Genomic DNA, 17,415 nt, shown 5'->3' with positions numbered 1-17,415 from the left:
TTTGACAGATTTTCATCACACCGATTAACATAGCCTTCCTGGCATTTTATTACTTACTGTGCTAAGACATTTACATTCCACAATTACTAAGTTCCACACATAATGTTGTAAGATGCACTGCAGGTGTAATCCCACCAATTCCCTTCCCTCTGCCCACCTCCCCCAGCCTTCTCGTCCCCTTTCCCCTCCCCCCTATTCTTAGGTTGTAACTGGGTTATAGCTTTCATGTGAAAGCCATAAATTTGTTTCATAGTAAGGCTGAGTACATTGGATACATTTTCTTCCATTCTTGAGATACTTTACTAAGAAGAATATGTTCCAGCTCCATCCATGTAAACATGAAAGAGGTAAAGTCTCCATCTTTCTTTAAGGCTACATAAAATTCCATGGTGTACATATACCACAGTTTATTGATCCATTCGTGGATTGATGGGCACTTGGGCTTTTTCCAAGATTAGCAATTATGAATAGGGCTGCAAAAAAACATTAAGATACAAATATCTTTGTTGTGATGTGATTTTTGGTCTTCTGGGTATATGCCTAGTAGAGGAATTATAGCATTGAATGGCAGATCTATTTTTAGATCTCTAAGTGTTCTCCATACTTCTTTCCAAAAGGAATGTATTAATTTGCATTCCCACCAGCAGTGCAAAAGTGTTCCCTTTTTTCCACATCCACGCCAAATCTCTGGTCTTGGGATTTTGTGATATGGGCTAGTCTTACTGGAGTTAGATGATATCTCAAAGTAGTTTTGATTTGCATTTCTCTGATGATTAAAGATGATGAGAATTTTTACATATGTCTATAGGCCAAGTGCCTATCTTCTTCAGAGAAGGTTCTCTTCAAATCCCTTGCCCAGCTGTGATGGGATCACTTGTTCTTTCCTTGCTTATACGTTTGAGTTCTCTGTGGATTCCGGTTATTAAATCGTTGTCAGAGACATAACCTGGAAATATCTTCTCCCATTCTGAGGGCTATTTGCTTGCTTTACTTACTGTGTTCTTGGCTGTGCAGAAGCTTTTTAGTTTGATCAGGTCCCAGTAGTGTAATTTTGAAGCTGCTTCAATTGCCTGGGGGTTCCTCCTCATAAAATACTCACCCAAGCCAATTCCTTCAAGGGTTTTCCCTACACTCTCTTCTAGTATTTTTATAGTCTCATGTCTTAAGTTTAAATCTTTAATACTGTGAGAGTCTATCTCAGTTAATCGTGAAAGGTGTGGGTGCAGTTTCAGTCTTCTGCAGGTTGCCAGCCAGTTCACCCAGCACCATTTGTTAAATAGGGAATCTTTTCCCCACTGAAAGTTTTTAACTGTCTTGCAGCCCTCAAAGATCTGAAAAATACAGTAAAATCCCTCAGTAACAGAGTGGAGCAAGCAGAAGAAAGGATTTCTGACATTGAAGAAAAAGCCTTTGAACACTCCCAAACTCTCAAAAAGGAAGAGAAATGGAGAGCAAAAACAGATCATTCTCTCATAGAGCTCCGGGACAATTCGAAGAAGGGTAATATCTGACTCGTTGGAATCCCTGAAACCAATGAAGTTGCCCTTCTCCATGAAATTATGAAAGAAAATTTTCCAGACATGCCTAGAGATTCTGAAATTCAGATAGCAGACAGCTTCAGAACCCCAGCACGACTCAACCCCAATAAGACATCCCCCAGGCATATTACAATTAACTTCACTAAAGTTGATATGAAGGAGAAAATTCTCAAAGCAACCAGACGAAAGAAAGACATTACCTATAAAGGGAAGAATTTTAGAATGACTGCAGATCTCTCTGCTGAAAACTTTCAAGCCAGAAGAGGGTGGTTATCGACTTTTTATCTCCTAAAACAAAATAACTTTCAACCTTGGATCCCGTATCCAGCTAAACTGAGTTTCATTCATGATGGAGAAATTAAATACTTTAATGATATTCATATCTTGAAGAAATTTGCCATAACCAAACCACCTCTTCAGGATATTCTTAGATGTATCCTCCATAATGACCAACCCAATTCTCTACCACAAAAGTAAACTCACTCAGAAACTCTTGATCAAACTCCAACTTCCACACTGGCGAAAGGCTTCCCACCATTTTCAATGTCTCTTTTATTGTTATTATGTTATAGTCAGGTACTATGCTCACATCACCTGATTTTTTGTTTCTTAGGAAGATGATTTTATATTTGCTATTGTTGTTCAATTCAGTGTTCCTGTAGGGGGAGGGCTTATACTCCAGAAGGATTCTGACTGGCTTTGCTTCCTTTCCCTCATCATCTTTTATTATCTAATCTTTTATCTAGAGGGGCCATGATATGTCAGATATGTTTGTTTATTGCTCCTATCTTCTTTGGGGTATATAAAATTGGCTTATTTGGCTTATATTAAAATTATTAGACTTAACATTTAAGTATTTAATTTTCATCTTTGGCTATTAATGTAAGCTTACTGTAAAGCTCATCAAATGCATTCTTAACTTATTTCAGCCTTCCTTAAATTATTCCTTTAGCATTTCATAAATAATACAAAGACCCTATAATACTTTAAATTAATTTACTCTCTCCACCAACAATTTACCACATATTTTGATTCCACATACATTTTAAATCACACATGATTTTTTTTTTTTGAAAGCATCCAGAAAGACTTTATTATTGGTGGAAAATTTCCTCATCCTCTTTTTTATTTTTTTCTTTTTCTTTTTTTTTTTTATTAAATCATAGCTGTGTACATTGATATGATCATGGGGCATCATTCACTAGCTTCACAGACCATTTACCAAGTTTCACATATACCCTTGTAAGATGCACCGCTGGTGTAATCCCACCAATTCCCTTCCCTCTACTCACCACCCCCCCTTCCCTCACTTTCCCCCTTCCCCCTATTCTTAGGTTGTAACTGGGTGATAGCTATCATGTGAAAACCCTAAATTAGTCTCATAGTAGGGCTGAGTACATTGGGTACTTTCTCTTCCATTCTTGAGATACTTTACTAAGAAGAATATGTTCCAGCTCCATCCATGTAAACATGAAAGAGGTAAAGTCTCCATCTTTTTTAAGGCTGCATAATATTCCATGGTGTACGTATACCACAATTTATTAATCCATTCATGGATCGATGGGCACTTGGGCTTCTTCCATGATTTAGCAATTATGAATTGGGCTGCAATAAACATTCTGGTACAAATATCTTTTTTATGATGTGATTTTAGGTCTTCTGGGTATATGCCCAGCAGACGGATTACAGGATTGAATGGCAGATCTATTTTTAGAACTCTAAGTGTTTTCCATATCTCTTTCCAAAAGGAATGTATTAATTTGCATTCCCACCAGCAGTGCAAAAGTGATCCCTTTTCTCCACATCCGTGCCAACATCTCTGGTCTAGGGATTTTGTGATATAGGCTAGTCTCACTGGAGTTAGATGATATCTCAAAGTAGTTTTGATTTGCATTTCTCTGATGATTAAAGATGATGAGCATTTTTTCATATGTCTGAAGGCCGCACGCCTGTCTTCTTCAGAGAAGTTTCTCTTCAAATCCCTTGCCCAACCTGCAATGGGATCCCTTGTTCTATTCTTGCTAATGCGTTTGAGTTCTCTGTGGATTCTGGTTATTAAACCTTTGTCGGAGACATAACCTGCAAGTATCTTCTCCCATTCTGAGGGCTGTTTGCTTGCTTCACTTACTGTGTTCTTGGCTGTGCAGAAGCTTTTTAGTTTGATCAAGTCCCAGTGGTGTATTTTTGAAGCTGCTTCAATTGTCCGGGGGCTCCTCCTCATAAAATACTCGCCCATCCTGATTGCTTCAAGGGTTTTCCCTGCACTCTCCTCTAGTATTTTTATAGTTTCATGTCTTAAGTTCAAATCTTTGATCCAGTGAGAGTCTATTTTAGTTAATGGTGAAAGGTGTGGGTCCACTTTCAGTCTTTTACAGGTTGCCAGCCAGTTCACCCAGCACCATTTGTTAAATAGGGAATCTTTTCCCCACTGAATGCTTTTAATTGGCATGTCAAAGATTAAATAACGGTAAGTAGCTGGATTTATCTCTTGATTCTCTATTCTATTCCAGACATCTACCTCTCTGTTTTTGTGCCAATACCATGCTGTTTTGATCACTATTGATTTGTAGTATAGTCTGAGGTCTGGTAGCATAACTCCTCCTGCTTTGTTTTTATTTCTGAGTAATTTCTTGGCTATTCGAGGTTTTTTCTGATTCCATATAAAACAAAGTATTGTTTTTTCAAGATCTTTAAAGTATGACAGTGGAGCTTTAATAGGGATTGCATTGAAATTATATATTTCTTTGGGTTGTATAGACATTTTAACTATGTTGATTCTTCCCAGCCGTGAGCATGGTATGTTTTTCCATTTGTTAATATTTTCTGCTATTTCTTTTCTTAGAGTTTCATAGTTCTCTTTATAGAGATCTTTCACGTCCTTTGTTAGATAAATTCCAAAATATTTCATCTTCTTTGGCACTACTGTGAATGGGATAGAGTTCTTAACTGTTTTTTCTACTTGACTGTTGTTGGTATATATAAAGGCTACCGATTTATGAATGTTGATTTTGTAACCTGAGCTGCTGCTTTATTCCTTGATCACTTCTAAGAGTTTTGTAGTAGAGTCCCTAGTGTTTTCCAGATATACTATCATATCATCCGCGACATCATGACCAAGTCGGTTTTATCCCAGCATCTCAAGGCTGGTTTAATATACATAAATCTATAAATGTAATCCAGCACATAAACAAATTAAAAAACAAAGATCATATGATTCTCTCAATCGATGCAGAAAAAACTTTTGATAATATCCAGCATCCCTTCATGATCAGAACACTTAAGAAAATTGGTATAGAAGGGACATTTCTTGAACTGATAGAGACTATCTACAGCAAACCCACAGCCAATATCATATTGAATGGAGTTAAATTGGAATCATTTCCACTCAGACCAGGAACCAGACAAGGCTTCCCATTGTCTCCATTGCTTTTTAACATTGTAATGGAAGTTTTAGCCACTGCAATTAGGGAAGAAAAGGCGATTAAGGGTATCCATATAGGGTCCCACATGATTTTTAAAGCAGTTTTTATTTATTTAAATTTTCCATTACATATTTACCTGTTCACTGTTCCTCATGGAATCTTCCATTAACATACTTCATTTATGGTGACTATCAATCATCCTAAAAACATTCCTGAGTATTAATTTCAGTGCTTATTTTTTGAACAAATAAAGTCATTAGGTTAATTTTATTTTTAAGTGAAATATTAGTTGAGTACAAAATTCTGTTGTTTCAGCTCTGTATATCTCATCTTTATTTCTGATTTCTTTTGTGTTGAAAAGTCAGCTTTCAGTACCTTGTTTCTCCTGCAAGAGTAGTACACTAATTTCTGCAATTTTTTATATTTATTTAGTTTTTCTCATTGTCCATAGAATTTCTGTAATGTGACATATGTAGGTGTAAGTTTTTATTCTTTTGAGAGTTTATTTACTTCTTGCAGTTTGCAGAAATTCTCAGATCTGAGACTTGAACTCTTTTTTCAGTTTTGGAAAATTTACATTATGATATCACTTTATATATTGATTCTACCTATTCTCTATTCCTTCTTTTTTGAGATTCTATAACAGCAGAGCTGTATAGCTATATCAAGAGTGTGGCCTAGTTTCAGTTTTTCTTATTCCTTGGGTTTAACCCTTCCAGGTTGCCATCTAAGAGTCTGAAGTGTGTAGCTGAGCCTCTTTTACTTGGTGATAATCTGAATATAATTTTTATATTCCTAGGTCCATGAACTCAAGCATTCATGTAGAGTCCAGTGATTCCCAACCTGTAGGAACTGTATTAGAAATCCACGGCATTAGGAAGGTTGAGAACCCCTGACTTAGACTGTTAATTCCTTAGTAGCTGCTGGTTGTTTGGTTTTAGTGTTTGGTTCTGAATGTTTGGCTTGAGAGTCTACAAAAGCCTGGAGAGAACAGTGTGCACAGATGTTGGACTCTGCAGTGCTCCTTCCCCCATCCCGGCCCCTTAATTCTGACTGCTTACAAGTCCCGACCTCTGTTTTTCTGTGTGACTACTCTCTTCATCCTCTTAACTGCAGTAAATTGGCAAATGTTCTAAAGACAAGCAGCTGAGAATACTGGGTTCATTTCAGTGAATTTTCCTTCTCTTTGGAATCTTCATTTCTCCAGTCCTGCTTTAGATTTTAGTTCTTTCAGGCACCTTTTGTATGTATGATATCCAACTTTTATAACTGGTCTCAGTGGTGTATTTGATCTGATATCAGTTATTCTGTGATATCAGCTATTCTGTTATAGCCAGAAAGAGAACTTGCTTCTCTTGTTTGATAAAAGTAACATTAGTTGACAAGAATATGGTCCTATTAAATTTCTCAGCATATTGAAACAAATGCGATAGCAAAAGTGCTAAAAATCAGGGTACATCATCCCTCTAAAAAACATGAATAAGTTGTATAATTTATTTATTAAATGTCACTTTTCACTACCATCAATGTGATGAAAGCACAAATATAATGTCTTTTTTTCCTTCGACAACCTCCATTTTTACCAATAATTAACTTTACCTCCCTCTTCTATCTTGACAACAATTAAAGAAGCAAGATAAAAATATCTTTGGACACATTCATAAATGAGTAAACAAGAGTAATTTTTGTTACAGTCATCAAATTATATATACAATATAAAATTGACCCAGGGAAAGAATATGGGGTAGAGAATTACATATCACTGTCATCTCTCATGAGAGCCAAAAACTCAGGGTCCTTTCCTTGACTTCTTTCTTGGAGATATTTCATGGCTAATTCATTGATAGGAGCAAGGGAGAGACAACACAATGGGTGTCAGTGTGATTCTGCTAAGGCTACCAAAAGCTGAGGTCTATTTATACTAGTGTATACTTCACTTTATTGAAACAAATTGTGTGTTTTTTATTTAAATTGGAGGTGACAGGGGGCCGGAGACAAGATGGCTGACTGAAGCCAACTTTCCACAGAGGCTCTTTTCCAGAAGGAGAGTTAAAGTACAGAAATTTAACAAGTAACATGGTGTATTAGAGTTACACCAAGAGAGAAGGTTGAAGAACACACATCAAGCCCGCTGAGGAGAGCTGCGACCCAAAGGATAAAAACAAAATGTACAAAATCCATCACCAAGTGGATGGGAATCCCCTCCCCCATGAAAACAGCTTGGAGTGCCCCAAAAACAAATGAGCAGAGTTCAAAGTTCCTCTCACTACACTCCACAGGAGAGACTCTCTAAAAACTAGACCTACCTCCCCTACTAGGGTGCCACAGCATTCTCCTGCCAGGCATATAACTGTATAAAACTACATGTATTCTCTACCTGCAACTCTGAGCTCCCAGCACTCCCTTCCACTCTCACTCTGAGGTCTGGAGGCCTGTCCCCCAGGAGTCCAGATTCTTGGGTGATTTCTCGAGGGGTGTGGACAGGGCCTGAACTGCAGCTGGTCAGTGCTGGCTGTGGGACAAGGGATTGAGGAGAGGACTGTCCCTGAGAGGGAACTACACTGGAGCGGTGGACCTCCGAGGTGCAGAGCAGCAGCCACCTTTTAGCAACAATGGGGCTTACTCACGGATATTGTGAAGACATACCCCCTGTCTCCCTGGGCAAACTGACCAGGCCGGGCATCAACTCAGGTGGCAACCACCACGGAACAGATCTGGGATGGAAACACAGGCCCTGTGAGTAAAGGGTTTGCCTGAGGTTATAAAGGCTTGGGTGGAGCATGGGGACTAGAAATGCATGAACAATCCAGGAAGTTTCCAGCATGGGGCTGACCCAGAGGACCGCCTTACTGAGCCTAAGATGCACCCGGGCCTCAGGGGATGGTCAGCCTATAGACAAAGGAAAACTTGAGGCTTATACTGACAGGTAACTGAATACAAACCTGCAGGAGCAAAGACAGAACCTGAGGCACAGGCTCTGGGAACTCAAAACAGCTTCTCCTCTGCAGAGGAATTTAGCAGGGACAGAAACAAATTCCCACAAAGATGTTCTGTTCTGTTCTGTCAGTAACATCAATCAGGGGCGGGGCGAGGAAACTGAGTGAACACCCCTTAGCCTCCATCAAGCACCAAAGGTTTGTCAAGCCTTACCTCCCCCTGCTAGATAGAGGAAGAGCACAACAGCCTGGCTGAGCAGAAATACATTTTCTTGTGATTCAGGAAGGTACAAACCTCTGGAGTATCTGCTCACTACAGGCAACTGAGTCAAAGCCCTGTGGGACTATCAGTGACTGGGTGTAACAGAGGTACAAGGTGGGTAAGAAGGCACCAACCTTCCCAGACTGATCTGTTTGCTGGATGGCTCCTCCTGACTCCACACAGCACTGGAGCAAGCCATATTTGACTAGTCACCAGACCCCTGCAATCCAGTTGCCAGAGAAGTTTTAAACACTCCCACCTGAGACAGGTGCTGACTGAGACAGTTAATTTGGACATTTTGAACTGAGATAATTGTCCGAGGACTATTCAGGTGGTGCCCTGGGTGTGTGGTTGTAGGAAGGTTTGATTTTCCTTTTCCAATTGTTACCTGTGGGTGGCAGAGTGACTTAATTGCTGTTATTTCTCCACAGCTGAGACTTAAACCCAGGGTAACTGTTTCACTAGGGTCAAACTGAGACCAGCTGAAAACAAGAAAGAGCTACTTAGCCCCACCACAACAAACAGGTCCCAGATTCTCAGGTCATAGCACCGTATGCTCCTCAACAAAGCTCCAGGGGAAAACTCAAATGGTGTAAAATAATCATGGGATGGAATCAGCAAAAAAAAAAAAAATCTGGTAACATGAATAATCAGAAGAGATCACCACCCCCAGCCCCAAGAAAAGATATGGCAGATTTAACTAAAGATCCAATTCATAAACAGCTGGCCAAGATGTCAGAAATCGAAATCAGAATTTGGATTGCAAACAAGATTAATAAAATGGAGGAAAATTTGGAATTAGAAATTCGAGGAGCAATTCAAAAGTCGGAATTAGAAATTAGAGGAGAAATTCAAAAGTTGTCTCAAGAATTTAACGAATTTAAAGACAAAACCACCAAAGATTTTGGCGCACTGAAGCAAGAATTTTCGGCCCTCAAAGATCTGAAAAATACAGTAGAATCCCTTAGTATCAGTGTGGAGAAAGCAGAAAAAGGATTTCTGACATTGAAGACAAAGCCTTTGAATGCTCCCAAACTCTCAAAGAGGAAGAGAAATGGAGAGCAAAAATGGATCATTCTCTCAGAGAGCTCTGGGATAATTCAAAAAAGGCTAATATCTGCCTCATTGGAATCCCTGAAACTGATGAAGTGGCCTTGCAAGGCACAGAGGCCCTTTCCATGAAATTATGAAAGAGAATTTTCCAGACATGCCTAGAGATTCTGAAATTCAGATAGCAGACAACTTAAGAAACCCAGCAAGACACAATCCCAATAAGACATCCCCCAGGCATATTATAATTAACTTCTCTAAAGTTAATATGAAGGAGAAAATTCTCAAAGACAGACATAAGAAATCCATTACCTACAAAGGGAAGAATATTAGATGACTGCAGATCTCTCTGCTGAAACTTTTCAAGTTAGAAGAGGGTGTTCATCGAGCTTTAATCTCCTGAAGCAACATAACTTTCAACCTATATGCAGCTAAACTGAGTTTCATTTATGATGGAGAAATTAAATACTTTAATGACATTTGTATGTTGAAGAAATTTGCCATAACCAAACCAGCTCTTCAGGATATTCTCAGACCTATCCTCCATAATGACAAGCCCAATCCTCTACCACAAAAGTAAACTCACTCACTCTAACTTTCACAGTGGAAAAAGGATTAAAAATGTCCACTGGACTTTCAAAAAACTCGATACCCAAAATTTTACCAGACTTATCAATATTCTCAATTAATGTGTATGGCTTAAACTATCTTCAAAAGAGGCACAGGTTAGCTGACTGGATACAAAAACTCAGGCCAGATATTTGCTGCTTCCAAGACTCACATCTTACCTTAAAAGACAAATATAGACTCAGGATGAAAGGATGGTTATCTATATTTCAGGCAAATGGTAATCATAAAAAAGCAGGTGTTGCAATTTTGTTTGCAGATACAATAGGCTTTAAACCAACAAAAGTAAGGAAGGATAATGGTCACTTCATATTTGTTAAGGGTAATACTCAATATGATGAGATTTCAATTATTAATACCTATGCACCCAACCAGAATGCGCCTCAATTTATAAGAGAAACTCTAACAGACATGAGCAACTTGATTTCCTCCAACACTATAATAGTCGGAGATTTCAACACTCCTTTGGCAGTGTTGGATCGATCCTCCAATAAGAAGCTGAGCAAAGAAATTTTAGATTTAAACCTAACCATCCAACATTTGGACATAGCAGACATCTACAGAACATTTCATCCCATCAAAACTGAATGCACATAATTTTCTTCAGCCCACGGAACTTACTCCAAAATCGATCACATCTTAGGTCACAAGTCTAAACTCAGTAAATTTAAAGGAATAGAAATTATTCCATGCATCTTCTCGGACCACCATGGATTAAAACTTGAGCTGAGTAACAACAGGAATCTACATACTCATACAAAAACATGGAAGTTAAATAACGTTATGCTGAATGATAGCTAGGTCAGAGATGAGATTAAGAAGGAAATTGTTAAATTTTTGGAACAAAACGACAATGAAGACATGAATTATCAGAACCTCTGGGATACCACAAATGCAGTCCTAAGAGGGAAGTTTATAGCACTGCAAGCCTTCCTCAAGAGAACGGAAAGAGGGGAAGTTAACAATTCAATGGGACATCTCAAGCAACTGAAAAAGGAAGACCATTCCAACCCCAAACACAGTAGAAGAAAAGAAATAACCAAAATGAGAGCAGAATTAAATGAAATTGAAAACAAAAGAATTATACAACAGATCAATAAATCAAAAAGTTGATTTTTTGAAAAGGTCAATAAAATAGATAAACCTTTGGCTAACCTAACCAAAAAAAAAGAGTAAAATCTTTAATCTTATCAATCAGTAATGACACAGATGAAATATCAACAGACTCCTCAGAAATTCAAAAAATCATTCATGAATATTACAAGAAACTTTATTCTCAGAAATATGAAAATCTAAAGGAAATTGACCAATACTTGGACACATGTTACCTTCCAAGACTTAGCCAGAATCAAGTGGAAATCTTGAACAGGCCCATATCAAGTTCTGAAACAGCATCAACCGTACAAAACCTCCCTAAAAAGAAAAGCCCTCAACCAGATGGCTTCACGCCAGAATTCTACCAAACATTTAAAGAGGAATTAGTACCTATATTACTCAACCTGTTCCAAAATGTAGAAAAAGAAGGATGACTACCCAACACATTCTATGAAGCAAACATCACACTGATCACCAAACCAGGAAAAGACCCAACAAGAAAAGAAAATTATAGACCAGTATCACTAATGAATAGAGGTGCAAAAATATTCAACAAGACAATATCCACAAATCTACAAGTATAATTCAGCACATAAATTAAAAATCAAAGACCATATCATTCTCTCAATTGCTGCAGAAAAAGCTTTTGATAATATCCAGCATCTTTTTATGATCAGAACACTTAAGAAAATTGGTATAGAAGGGACATTTCTTAAACTGATAGAGGCCATCTACAGCAAACCCACAGTTAATATCGTATTGAATGGAGTTAAATTGAAATCATTTCTACTTAGATTAGAAACCAGACAAGGCTGCCCATTGCAGCCTTGAAGTTTTAAAACATTGAACTGGAAGTTTTAGCCACCACAATTAGGGAAGAAAAGGCGATCAAGGGTATACATATAGTTTCAGAAGAGATCAAACTTTCACTCTTCACAGATGATATGATTGTATATCTGGAAAACACCAGGGTTTCTACTACAAAACTCTTAGAAGTGATCAAAGAAAATAGCCATGTCTCAGGTTACAAAATCAACATTCATAAATCGGTAGCCTTTATATATACCAACAATAGTCAGGCTGAAAAAACAGTTAAGGACTCTATGCCATTCACAGTAGTGCCAAAGAAGATAAAATATTTGGGAGTTTATCTAACAAAGGATGTGAAAGATCTCTATGAAGGGAACTATGAAACTCTAAGAAAAGAAATAGCTGAAAATGTTAACAAACGGAAAAACATACCATGGTCATGGCTGGGAACAATCAACATTGTTAAAATGTCCATACTACCTCAAGCAATAGACAATTTTAAGCACTCCCTATTAAAGCTCCACTGTCATACTTTAAAGATCTTGAATAAATAATACTTCGTTTTATATAAAATCAGAAAAAATCTTGAATAGCCAAGACATTACTTAGAAATAAAATCAAAGCAGGAGGAATCACGCTACCAGACCTCAGACTATACTATAAATTGACATTGATCAAAACAGCATGGAACTGGCACAAAAACAGAGAAGTAGATGTCTGGAACAGAATAGAGAACCAAGAGATGAATCCAGCTACTTACCGTTATTTGATCTTTGACAAGCCAATTAAAAACATTCAGTGGGGAAAAGATTCCCTATTTAACAAATAGTGTTGGGTGAACTGGCTGGCAACCTGTAGAAGACTGAAACTGGACCCACACCTTTCACCATTAACTAAGATAGACTCTCACTGGATTAAAGATTTAAACTTAAGACATGAAACTATAAAAATACTAGAGGAGAGTGCAGGGAAAACCCTTGAAGAAAGCGGTCTGGGCAAGTATTTTATTAGGAGGAGCACCTGGAAAATTGAAGCAGCTCCAAAAATACACTACTAGGACCTGATCAAACTAAAAAGCTTCTGCACAACTAAGAACACAGTAAGTAAAGCAAACAGACAGCCCTCTGAATGGGAGAAGATTTTTGCAGGTTATGTCTCCGACAAAGATTTAATAACTAGAATGCACAGAGAGCTCAAACGTATAAGCAAGAAAAGAATAAGAGATCCCATCCCAAGCTGAACAAGGGACTTGAAGAGAAACTTCTCTGAAGAAGACAGGCGCATGGCCTACAGACATGAAAAAATGCTCATCGTCTTTAATCATCAGAGAAATGCAAATCAAAACTACTTTGAGATATCTTCTAACTCCAGTAAGATTAGCCCATATTACAAAATCCCAAGATCAGCCAGGCGTTGTGGCGGGCGCCTGTAGTCCCAGCTACTCAGGAGGCTGAGGCGGGAGAATCGCTTGGGCCCAGGAGTTGGAGGTTGCTGTGAGCTGTGTGGGGCCACGGCACTCTACTGAGGGCCATAAAGTGAGACTCTGTCTCTACAAAAAAAATTAAAAAAAAAAAAAAAAAAAAATCCCAAGATCAGAGATGTTGGTGTTGATGTGGAGAAAAGGGAACACTTCTACACTGCTCGTGAGAATGCAAATTAATATATTCCTTTTGGAAAGATGTTTGGAGAACACTTAGAGATCTTAAAAATAGATCTGCCATTCAATCCTGTAATTCTTCTACTATGCATATACCCAGAAGACCAAAAATCATATCATAACAAAGATATTTGTACCAGAATGTTTATTACAGCCCTATTCATAATTGCTAAGTCATGGAAAAAGCCCAAGTGCCCATCGATCCATGAGTGGATTAATAATTTGTGGTATATGTACACCATGGGATATTATGCAGCCTTAAAGAAAGATGGAGACTTTACCTCTTTTATGTTTACATGGATGGAGCTAGAACATATTCTTCTTAGTAAAGTATCTCAAGAATGGAAGAAAAAGTATCCAATGTAATCAGCCCTACTGTGAAACTAATTTATGGCTTTCATATGGAAACTATAACCCAGTTATAACCAAAGAATAGAGGGAAGGGGGAAAGGCAGGGGAGGGAGGGGGGAGGTGAGCAGAGGGAGGGTGATTGGTGGGATTACACCTGTGGTGCATCTTACAAGGGTATATGTGAAACTTAGTATATGTAGAATTTAAATGTCTTAACACAATAACTAAAAAAAAAAATGCCAGGAAGTCTATGTTAACCAGTGTGATGAAATTGTGTCAAACAGTCTATAAAACCAGTGTATGGTGCCCCATGATCACATTAATGTACACAGCTATGATTTAATAAAAAAGAAAAAAAGAAAAAAATTGATTGGAGGTGACAATACTGACTGTTATTTTACCTTTGAACAGAATTTTAAAATGAAACCATTATGTTATCTGTAGGGGTAGATAGTTTAGATCAGGAATAAGAGTAACTACCACTCACAAGTCAAGTCAAATGGAGTCTGTGCTTGTTTTTATAAATAAAGTTTTATGGATTAATAAGATATGTATAAAAAATAAACCAAGGGAATTTTTTTTTTTTTTTTGCTATTTTCCCTCATTTAGTCAAACTTCTGATACCCAGTGTGTAGGATCAAGCAATTCTCCAATAGATTCTCCAGAAGACACAAGATATGTCCCTTCTAATTCAATTCTATTCTGGTACTGTCTCTAGGTAGGTAGCATCAGATCCCACAGGTTGAGGGCTTAGTCCCACAAGAGCGTCCATCTCTTCAGATGTCATTAGAAAATAGCAGGTGGTCACTTACACTTCTGACCAACTGGCTGTAAATCAGAGGTTCTAACACTGTCTCCTCAGGTTTGATTAATTTTCTAAATTGGTTCGTAGAACCACAGAAAACATTTAATATTTTTTCTACAGATTAATTTATAAAGGCTATTATAAAGGATACAGATGAACAGACAGATGAAAAGTTGCATAGGGAGAGATCTGAAAGGCCCTGAGTGCAAGAGCTTCTGTCCTGATGGAGTTGAGGTGCACAACCCACCTGACAGGTAATGTGTTCGCCAACCCAGAAGCTCTTAGATGCCCCTAGTTTAAGTATTTTTATGGAAGCTTCATCATAGAGGTGTAGTTTATTATTAGCTTCGTTTCCAGTCACTTATTTCTCTCTTGAGAATGAATGTGGGGCTGAAAGCTCCAAGGCATAATCACAGCTTGATTCTTTTTGTGGCCATCCCAATTCAAGAACCCATGGAGAGTCACCTCATTAGAGCAAAAACAGTCCCTATCACCCAGGAAACTATAAGGTTTTTAGGGTCTTCATGCTAGAGTCTGGGGACAGGGAAAAATATTTGTATTTCTCATTATTACACAGACACAGTCACTTACTTGTGTATGGTTGATTTCATGCTATAACTACAAAATTAATTGTTATGACAGGGACCATTTGTGGCCCTCAAAGCCAAGAATATTGATTATCAGATCTTGCACAGAAAAAGTTTGCTGACTCTTGGTTTAGACACTAATATTGGGATTTAATCTCCTAATATAAAGATAAGAAAATAATAGGGAACAGATTTTCTGGGTATGATAGAAACTGTTTTTAACACAAAACAAATAAACTCGAAGTTCTTCATTAATGTTTTTTATAAATTTCTGTTACCTTTCCTACTTGGTAGTTGTATGACTTGACATTTTGAAGTATTCTTAGCTATGAATGGGACAATAATATAATTTACCTCCTTGGCTTTGTTATAATTAACTATTGCCTGTTAAATATTCAGTGTTCAATAGGGTAAAAGCTCTATAATGTCTTATTATCTCATTTCTCCAAATCTTTTTGGAAGGCTAAAAGGCAAGTTTCTGAGAGACAAAAGAACTTTAACTAATTTATTTTGAATCTGAGAAAACTCTCTTTTTGCATATTGTCTACAAATATCAGAGACCTTCACTCCCCAAGCCCTGGTTTAAGATTGTTCCTAACCAATGGATAAGCATTAACAACACTTTTACTCTTCAGTTCAAACGAGGTAGTATTTATGTTGTTGCTAAAGATCTTACCCTAGAATATAACATGTTTTGAATATGACCTATATCATAAATATTTAATATTTTGAATATCTGGCTCAGTGCCTGTATCACACTGGCTAAGGCACCAGCCACATACACGTGGGCTGGCGGGTTCAAACCCAGCCTGGGCCTGCAAAATAACAATGATAACTGCAACCGAAAAAAAAAAAAAAATAGCCAGGCATTGTGGCAGGCTCCCGTAATCCCAGCTACTTGGGAGGGTGAGGCAAGAGAATCGCTTAAATCCAAGAGTTTGAGGTTGCTGTGAGCTGTGCTGCCACAGCACTCTACGAAGTACTCTACTGGCACTCTACCAATAGAGAGACTCTGTCTCAAAAAAAAAAAAAAAATTGAATATCTCAGAATTTTTCATCTACAAAAATAAATGAGTAAACATTTTAAAATATCATTTTAAAATGTCATATTCAAAACATGTTATATTCTAGGGTAAGATCTTTAGCAACAACATTTTAAAATATCATTTGTTACATTCTGAAAATGAGAAAACCGAAACTGAAAAACAATAAATGACCTTTTCAAAGATAATTAGGGAGCTGGGACCATCACTGGAAATATAACCTGTTATCATATGATTCTTTTTTTTTTATTAGAAATTGTGTTTATTTTTTTTTTATTAAATCATAACTGTATACAATGATATGATTATGGGGCATCATACACTCACTTCATAAACCATTAAGATTCTTAGGCCATTGTTTACTCTCTTGTCTTTGGCTCCCCCGTTGGTAATGCAATAAAATTCTTCAGATCTGGGGCCAGGCTTGGTGGCTCATGACTATAATCCTAGCACTCTGGGAAGCCGAGGCTGGTGGATTGCTTGAGCTCATGAGTTCAAGATCAGCCTGAGTAAGACCGAGACCCCCGTCTCTAAAAATAGCCAGGTATTGTGACCGGTACCTGTAGTCTCATCTACTTAGGAGGCTGAGGCAGGAGGATCACTTGAGTTCAAGACTTTGAGGTTGCTGTAAGCTATGCAGCCACAGCATTCTACCCAGGGCAACAAAGTAAGATTCTGTCTCAAAAAAAAATTTTTTTTTTCCTATTTCTTTTCATGTTTGCTTCCAATATATATATATTTTTCCATTTTTCTTTGGACCAGTTATCTCCCAGATTCATGAGGATATTGCTTAGAAGCAAACAATTATATCTTAACTGCTATTTATTTGCCTAAATCCAAAAACACCTTTTTGTCTTTAAAATTCAACTTTTCCATTTTAATGTATTTAGCTTATTATTCAAAGAAAGTAAAATAAGAGATGTGATTAAATTCTCTACCACAATAGCCTACCATTCATTTGATCATTCCTATTTATGTTTTCTTCTGTTTTATGTGGGATTCTTCATAGGATGCTTGTTTGAGAATTTGTGGTGGACTGTATGACTGATAGCTGGAGAAAGAGGAGGAAATTGCCATCTAAGAATAAGATATTTCTAGTTTTATTGCAGGTGATTGATGACTGACTTAGTTTTCTAAGTTTTCCAGTTAACTGAGGCAATCTATTTTAGTCTTCTTGTGGGTCACTGGTTTCTCTCACTCTTCTCTATGGTCACAGAGCACTGGAACATTAG

This window comes from Nycticebus coucang, chromosome 19 (genome assembly GCF_027406575.1).
Source record: "Nycticebus coucang isolate mNycCou1 chromosome 19, mNycCou1.pri, whole genome shotgun sequence".
Taxonomy (NCBI): Eukaryota; Metazoa; Chordata; class Mammalia; order Primates; family Lorisidae; genus Nycticebus; species Nycticebus coucang.
This window is presented reverse-complemented; position numbering follows the sequence as displayed.